Consider the following 10134-nt stretch of genomic DNA (forward strand, 5'->3'; position numbering starts at 1 on the left):
TGTTGTAAGTCATCTTTTATAAAGATGAGTTTAATTATTGTTACTAACATAAAAACCTTGTTGTAAGTCATTATATATTGAATTGAATTAAAAAGGAAACATGCAGAGGCAAGCAAAATATATATATTATTATTCTGTCTTGCACCACAATTAGTTACAATATATATAAATGAAATGTATTTAAAAAAGTTAGTAATTGATTATAGTCTTACATATAACCGTGTTTTATCCTAATATATAGTCTTTCTTCTAGCAAAAGGATTACATCCATTATCCATATACCATTTATGATTGTTTGTGGCAATGGCTCATGAACCGTGGCACGTGACATTGAACAGGATGAGGTTAATGAAATTCAAAATTGATAAGGACATGGAAGGGAGCTGACTTTTTTCATTGTAAAACCAGTGAAGGGATGAGGTTGAGAAAACGATTTTTGAACTTTTGAGTTTGACCTTTGTTTTCATCTATTGTGAGGAATAATGGACGGTACGGTTGTTAAGTCCCCTTAACAACATTTGCAGAAAATATGCTCTACTGTTTTTCTTTTTCATTACACTGCTTCTTTGTGGGTTTCGTTTGACTAACGTTGTTTATCAAATTTTTGCATGCAAGGGTGTGAAGAGGGGAAGAGAAGACAGAAAAATGTGATAGAAATAAATATAAATAATACTTATAAAAAATTATTGTTTAATGAACGTTATTTATTTATTTATTTTTTCTTTTGGTTCTGATGTATGCGTGACGTTAATTAGTTGTCTAAGCGTCATCAGATAAATGGCGTCCTTTGCTCACAAATCTTCCAATTCGTTAATTTGTATTTAAATTCAATTTAATATTTTACAAATCATTTTTATTTCAATTTGGCCTATTTTGTGCACCAATGTAGTATTTCCTTACACAATTTTCAAATGCAATTTGGAACAAAATAGTTTGGTTTGCTAGATATATATATGTGACATCATCATTATCATAACTGGTGAAATAAAACACTGTTGCCTACATTTAACAAATTAAATGAGAAAGATATGAGAATTTATAAGTGGTTTATAACAGTTAAAGATTAAATACGTGGGAGACTCAATAAAAAAAATGAGAAAATGAAATTAAAATAGAATAGAATAATATATAGATTATAGTTTATAGAAATTAATCGAGTAAATGGATCTAAAAAGTGGGAACCAAATGTGTGTATCCTCAATTAATATATGTATAGAGATGTATAGATAACTAAAATACTACTGTATTAATTTTTCAGATGAACAATAACATGTAATTTATCATTAATTAAAAAAAAACATGTAATTTAAGGATTGCATAATTTTTTAATTATCGGTAAATAAAGCTAAATCCAGAATATTAAATGAAGTTTTAATATTATATGTATTTTATTTGAATAATTTAAATTCAAATTAAAAAGTTTATTATTAATAAGATTAAAGTTTGACCCAGAACAAATTCCAAGCATGAGTAACAAAATGACACGGTTACGTACACCCTATGATGAATCAAACTTAATGTAAAGGGTTACAAACTCACCCAAACTTCTCAACTAACTTAACTAAATCTTTGTGTACGCCTAATGATTTATCCAGAAGGAAAACGTTATCATAAACTGTAATTTAATACAAAAGAAATTATAAAGGCTTTTGCATGAAAATCTATTTTTATATTCTTGAAATCAATATCATATTAGTGCAAATTTATTTTTAAATTACGTTGAATTTATTTTAATAAAATAAATTTTAAATTATTAAATATAGGTTTAAATATGTTTTTAGTCCATCAAATTTAAAATAAATTTTTTCAAATTTCTCAAATTTAAAATTAATTTTTTTAGTTCCTATAATTTTAAAAAATCTTATATATTTTAATCCTTTGTCAAATATTATTGCATAAAATATAATACTAATACTCCTGTTAGTTAAAATACTACATTTAAACCTAGTTAATATTACATAATTATCTTAATTTATTACTTTTAAGTATGTTATTAATGATTTAATAGATTAAAATAAGATTTTTAAAAATTACAAAAATAATAATAATTTTAAATTTGAAGAATAAAAATAAATTTAAAAGACTAAAAAATATTTAAATCTTAAATATAATTAAAACACATGCTTAATTACATTAATCGTAATTCCTGACTTTATATTAGAAAGTGTGCATAACGAAAAAAAAAAGTAATTGCTTGCATTAAACAGAAAATTCCTTACCATTACTTCCTCCATTTCGAATCTTTGTGTGTGTGTGTTTTTTTTATATAATTATTTTCATATATAGATTAAGAAAACATTAAATTTATCTACATTTAAATTAAATTATCCTCGTTTATTAATTCTTCGCTCAAAAGTAACAATAAAATTTTACTTAGAAGTACTTAATCTAATCTTAATTACGTAACTACATATTTCTTTTTTGCTGCAATATTATTTTGATACAGTTAATTACTCAACTACATACATGAGTATAATTCAGAAAAATCATATAAAATATATTAAAATCTTAAAAGAACCAAAGTTTTGAAACAAAACTAAAATTTTAACGCACAAAGTTTTGAAATGGATTAGCATTTGATTTTGGTATTTGGTTCATTCTAAAAAATTTAAGTTGTTTTTTTCTTTGTTATTCAAATGTGATTTGAGGACATTATTTAATGTAAAAAGTACTTTTGTAAGTGCTTTTTGAGTCTTGAAGCCTGTTATACATAAAAAAAAAAATTTAAAACTCAACTTACCTAAACTTTTACATAAAATAAAAATAAAAATGGGTGATGACTGATGATGTGTGTTACCTTGTTGAACACATGTATGAATGAGCAGCCAATTTTCCATGGTAGGGACCTCTGAAATGAGTAAAATAACAGCCATGACATGTGTCATTACTCTTTTCCACAAACAAAGTCTGCGATCTCTCCCATTTTATTTTGTTCTTCGCAGCAAGCAAGGTACAGGTTGCTTAATGCATGCTTTCAAAACACTTTCAAAATCAGCTGCCAAAACTCATCCACCCTCCATCTAACACTCTATGCTAAGTCAAATATTTTTTTGCCCTATTTTTCTCTCTTTTTCTCTTTTACAGATAATATATTATTATATTCTCGTTTCAGATTACATGCAGTTAGATCCACTTTATAGGAGTATTTATAGGTTGAGTTAGGATAAATTCATTTTAGTTTAATTTTAACTCAATTTTTTTATGTGTGTTTTTCCCTATCACATGTATTTTTATTAATTTACTAGATTAAAGACTAATTAGTCGCGATGTAACTGCATGGCATTTTCATCCTTTTTCCCTCCCTTACATGACTTTTTTTGAATCTTGTTCCGGCGTAAGAACACTCTTCTTCTTGATCCTTCCTAGTTGCCTTCAAGTCCTTCTGAATCTTCCGTATTGACCAAACACTAGCTCCACGTGGTGGGGGAGGGTACCTGCACAGGCACTCCGACGATCAAGTCAGTGTTCGGTTTAGAGCAATAAATGCATTAGCGGGAATAGTCGCGTACCTCCTTTATGTCACACCACCTGTATATTTATAGTGACATATGTGGGCCTGCTGGGCCTTCATCCTTGGGAAATGGGTAATACATAACTTAACCTTAATCCTGTCTTAATCTGGTATGGTAATTAATGCAAAGTAGGCAGTTGGTTTGCCACGTGTTTATCATAGGCTCTTTCTTCAGGTTCTCGGCCAAGCGTGGGGTCGAAGGGGTGTTCGGCCAAGCTTGGGGCCGAAGGGGTGTTTTGAATAGCTTCAGATCCCTTCTCTTTGGGTTTTTGGCTACTCACGAGATCGAGGGGGTGTTCGGCCAAGCTTGGGGCCGAAGGAGTGTTTCATTCGGCTAGGGCATTCCTTTCGGGCTATTTCCTGACCTGAGGGGGCAGTTGGTGTGGCTCCTTGGTTCGGGCCCCCCTCTCGGCCTATTGTTCGACCGAAGGGGTGCCAACTGGTGCGTTTCATTAGTTTAGGCGCCCCTTTCGGCCTATTGCATGACCGAAAGGGTGCCTACTAGTACAAATCTGTTACTAGATTTGCTTTTAGAGTTTTCAAAATCATCGGTTTAAAACTTTGGTTATCCACTTTTCTTCGCCCGCAAAACTTTCTGGAAGACTCATTTTAATTAATAAGAATATTTGTTCCTCTAACTTGAAGGATGCGTTTTAAAGAATAAAGAGGTATATTGTCGTCGTTAATTTGAAAACTTAATTGTTGAAACTTGAAATTTAAACAACTATATTAGTTATTAAATAATTGCATGTATTTAATTACAACATTAATTAAATTATTAACTTTCAATTTATGATTTTTCTAAATTAAACCGTTGTTATAGAGCAAAGTCGATTTCTTTTAATGATATAAAGTTTGTAACTTGAATATAACTAATATATATACACGATTTCGTAATTAGAGCGTATTCAATAAGTAATAGAGAAAATTTTATATTACAAATAACTTATTATAATGTTGCCTCCTTGTTTCGCTTGTATAGGACATGTATATCCAAAAATAAATTAAAAAAAATAAAAAACAATTGCTATTTATTTTGAGTGATTCTCTAAATCGTGAAATATATCAAATAATCTTGAGGATCTATAAGATTATTTACAAATTACAGTATCTATATATCAATATACTTTTAGGTTTCGAAATTAGTTGAGTGTGAAACTGGATAACAACATTGCGTCATAGTATCTATACAATTAATTCTTTATAAAAAAAATGGCCAAAATTTATTTATAATTAAACTACCTAATCATAGACATTGAAGATCACATAACCTGCTCGAGGTAATTACTTAGCTTGGTGCAAAATAAAAAAAGGTAGATGGCGATTGGCTTGCCTGAAATAGTGATCTACCATCCTTTGATGTTGACTACGTTATGTGAATACGGTGTTTTATTATTGGTGTGTGCTTTCTAAAACTCCAACAAACTTTGAATCTTTCATGTTTTGTTTTCTTACTTTGTTCCAAGCACTATACTTCATGCATGTAATATTATCAACACGAGTTTCTTCACACGTTATGATGCTAGCGAGGCATAGAAGGATTATAATTGTATGTTAATAAAAATGGATGGATGATAAATTTGATAATTCAAATTAAATTATTTAAATAAGTTTAAATTGATTCAGTTAATTATTTTTTTACTTAAAATTTGATTCAAATTAATTATAATTAGTTCAGTTCTTAAATTTATTTTCTAAATTAACCTTAACAAATTAGTTGACTCAATCTGTAACGATCCACCTAGCCGTTCCACAACAAACAATACCACACAGAATAGAGTATGCATATAAATATAAATATATACACATAGGTCTAGCCTGGAGCTCAATATATCAATATACAAAATACAGCCAAAATAGCTATACTAAGTAGCCAAAACAACAAAACATCAACTCCATCTACCAGATGCAGACCTACTATACTCCAACCTATCTCTACTGTGCTCCCATACATAGTATGATCATTGCAGTCCAATTTACATGGAAACAAATAAGGGTAAGCTAATGAAAATTATCAGCATATAATTCAATTATAAACAACTTCAACTAATAGCACATCATCAAATTCAACAAGGTTGACATACAACACATCACAACATACATCTACAACTCAGCTTCACAACACACTACACATATACAGCTCACATCATTCAGCAAAAATCAACATCAATCAGCTTATGCATCGTCACGCATTTCAACTCGGAGATCTCCTATAGCTTAGTCTTACGGCCTACAGCAGCTCAGCCTTACGGCCTACAACAGTTTAAACAACATACAACACAACTCGGCTTAATAACATCAATCAGCATGAACATCTTACAACACAACTCATCATTAACCAGTACAAACAACATACAACACAGCTCAACTTTACATCATACAACATTAATCGACATTAATCAGCATAGTTAAAACAAAACACATCCGCGCCCGGCTTGGACCATCCAGAGAGCTCCAAAGCTCTTACGCGCCCAGCGTGCTAGAAGGCAGAGACTCTCAGGAGTCTCGCAAGCTCGGCATACCAAACCCACGCTCGGCGCGAGTAAGGCAGAGACCTCCCCAAGGTCTCACGTCCGGCACAATACCAATTGCGCCCGGCGAGGTCGAACCACGCCCGACACCATGCCAGTACCCCAACATTGTGAGTCCCTGTCTGATATCACGCCCAGCGCGGTTCTCCCATGCCTAGCGTGAGCCATCTAGGGGCCTCCATTCCCAAGCTCGCCTGGCGTAACCAGCCTTACGCCTGGTGTGCTTGAACAATGGAACCCTCTGATGGTCACGCGCCCGACGCCAAGAACTACGTCCGACGCACTATCAAGCAACAACCCTCAAACTTCAAAAATTTTCACCAAAACCTGCAAAATCAACCATCTAAACCACATGCAATCCATTTAATGGACCACATTATCATCAACAGCTCAAAAATCACTTCTTTATCAACATGCAACCATTGGAACTCAAAAATCCCAAATTTTTACCCTTTATCTCGAAACCCCAAAAAATGAAATTTCTTCAAAATAGCCCATCAATCTTCTCAAATCAAACAACACATGAGTTTCTAAACTCATTTCCAACCAATCCATGCGAAAAACTAGCTTCCCTTACCTCGGAGGAGAAGAAATCCGAGCTCCGGGAAGTGGAGGAGACGAAGAAGATGAGAATTGAGAGGAGAGAAAAGAAGCCTGCGTCCTTAGCTAGTCCTCAACACTCCTACTCAGCACCTAGAACACCAAAGATTGAGAATTTGAACAAAGTCAAGAGGGAGGGAAGAAGAGAGTGAGAATGAAGATGATGTTGAGAGGGAGAGAAAAGAGAAGTGGGTCTCACACAATCAAATTTTTTTTTGTTAAATCATTTTGAATTTTAAACTAATTTTTTCTTCTAGTTTTCTATTATGAAATTATTTGATAAATTTAATGTTTAAAATAATTATTAATATATTAATTTGATTACGCAGGTGTAAAAAAAAGTGTAAAGCAATTAAATGATAACTTATTTTTTTCCAAAATAAAAGTGTTATCAAAATTAACTAGATGTATAAAGTAATTTTTAAAGTAAAAATAAGACCAAGTTAATTAGTCCTTTGTATTGAAATTATTTTTTCAAGTGCTTACTTGTTTAGAGTGTCTGACTCGTATCGAAGAGTTTCACGGCTATAATAAAATCAAGAAATAAGATATTGGTCCACATGGAAGTATACTTCGGTCAACGTAACCTAAAGTTCGATTAAAGTCACCGGTGTTATCTCTAACACATCAATATTATACTTTAATTTAAAACATTTATGTTTACAAAATTGTAAAAATAATTTTATTAATTATATTGTCCATTCCAAGTTTAGTATCTGACATAATGATAAATCCTACCATTTTCACTTGTTAAACTCATGATTAAAAAATGTATTCTTTTTATAAAGTCGATTTCAGATTACTAATAACTTCTAATCTCTTCGTTTATTGAGTTTGAGTTTGAGAAGTTGTATCTTTTAATTTAGTGTTCTATGTTTTCAATTGTTACATGTTGAGTGTCCATTTTTTAAACTTTTTTAAAAAAATATTTTTGAAACGATAAAAATAATTAAAATATATGATCAAATTAATCATAATCACAAATTTTTACATTGAAATAAATATGATGGTGTGTAAAATTGATTATAAGATGTAACAAAAAAAAATGACACTATATAGACATTATGTTCAATTTAATTAATAATAAAATTTATAAATATTAATGATTTCTATTGGATTAATGTTTCTCTTAAAAATTAATTGGTATAACATCATTAATTGATTTCGAGATAATAATTAATTATAATAGAAATTTATTTCATAATATTTGTAAGTGAAAGATAGATAAAATGGGTAAAGATTATAACATATGTAAAGACCAATTGCTTAAACAATATGAATTATCATAAATTCTTTTATACTAAGTTCGATTCCAAATTTGTTATAAAAAGAAAATTCTACTATGCAATTTTTCTTTGGACTCTACATTGCAGATTCATTAAAATAATACTTTAATACACGACACTCTATGCTATTTAATACTTTAGAGAGAAAAAGAGGAATGAAGATACAATGTAATGAAAAGAGAAAATCAAATTGTTCGTGAATCGTGATTTATGGTTTGGTAATAGGTATCTATATTTCATTACCTTGATAAAAATGGCCCGTATCAGTCTAGTTTCCAGTCCTAGCTGGTTACGGGGCAGTTTTTTTTTTTTTAATCATAATTTTTGTTTCGGTTAATATTTGCAGGCCTATACCATGACTTTGAGCTCATCTTTTGGCCCAAAAGTTTTGCACATCATTGAAAAGGACTTTCATGGCTCATACTCGTTTAGTATGGATAGCCATGTTCCAAACCATTATTGGTGTCTCTAATTATGATTAGAGATGAGAAATAAATTTGTATTTGTATATAATATTTGAATTTATCTCAATCTTGATAGAGAATATTTGATTTATTTGAATATGGATACAAATAATATCTAATTCATTAAATTGGGAACGTAGATAAGATATATATATAGAGAGAGAAAAAGATCCGTTTATTCTATATATAAAAGAGAGAAATGAGTTAAAGAATGAAGTTAATAAGAGAGACAAAATATTTTATTTTATTTTTAAATTAAAATAAATTACTATAATATCCTTTATACAAATTAACAAAATTAGAAGAAATGAATAGTTTTCTTGTCCTAAAACTTTGGTATAGGTTTTTAACATATTCTAACTAAAAAATAGGTAAGAGTATGTTAGCAATCCTCATTCTTATTATATTTTAAATTTACTTCAACTAAAACTTAATTAATATAATTTTTTAATTGTTACTCTATATTAAATATATATATATATATATATATATATATATATATATATAGGAGGGTTCAAACGATATCGTGTAACTTTTACTAGTGTTATACCGCTCAATAACTTTATATTAGTTGCGAAGTTTGTAAATCCAACCGTTAGATTGAAAGTTCATATCTCTTAGATCATATATGTCAAATTTTATATTAATCCAAGATGATTTGATATTTCATTTTTATAAAACAAAATTGACGTAATATATTCATTTCAAAATATACTAAAATATGAACACTTTGATTACCTTCAAGTTGTTGTTTTAATATACATGTATAAAGTGATATGAACTTTCAATCTAACGGTTGAATTTACAAAATTCACATTTAATATTAAGTTATTGAGTAGTGTAAGGACGGGGATGAGGTGAAAGTTTCATACTTGTCAGGTATGGGAACAAGGGCAAGTATAGGGTACGAGAACAAGGATGAGGACAAGAATATCAAAACTCATACCCACCCTATCCCGTTGCCATTTCTAAAGACAAGTTTATCTCTTCATGCCTAGTGCCACCAATCATACGCTCAATGTGACAAGGCGGAGAGTCTCATGTTGAGATAGTGCCCAGTGCCTCAAAGGCGCACCTAGTGCAACACGAGTTCTACACTTATATGCAGATCACAAATTTTGCTCAATCCACTTGAAACTCAACTTCCAAGCATGCAATATTATAAATCAACTATATACATCACAACTAACATATAAATGCATTCAAAATCAACATGCAACAATTAGAAATCAAATCACCATTTTCGTTTCAACATGCTTCAAAACTCAAAACCTCAACTTGGGTCATTCAACTTAAAATCATGCGCAACTCAGATTGAAATCAACCACAATAATGCAACAACTTCACAATATCAAGAATTTCCAGCTTTCCTTGTTTCAAGGTCAACTAGAAAATGAGAAAGGAGAAGAGAAAACTCTACACAATCTCGAGATGCTTTACATGGATCATGTCTATAGTTTCAAGCCCCTACTAACCTAGAACAACAACCAACATAATAAGAATCGATTTAGTGAAGAGGAATCATCATAGGAGAGAAGATCTAGAAGAGGAATAAGCTCACATACTAAAGTACTTATCTTTAGACTTTCTCTTTGTAGGTTTTTAAAGACTTGAACTTATGAAATTCAATTCAAAATAAAAATCTTATATATTTCTCCCTTCATAGTCAAATTGGATCTCTATCTAGAAAAACCTTTAACACTACTAAAATTCATAAGGAATCCTTGGATCCTAAAGTTACT

This window comes from Cajanus cajan, chromosome 8 (assembly GCF_000230855.2).
Source record: "Cajanus cajan strain Asha chromosome 8, NIPB_CcT2T_4, whole genome shotgun sequence".
NCBI classification, from domain to species: Eukaryota; Viridiplantae; Streptophyta; class Magnoliopsida; order Fabales; family Fabaceae; genus Cajanus; species Cajanus cajan.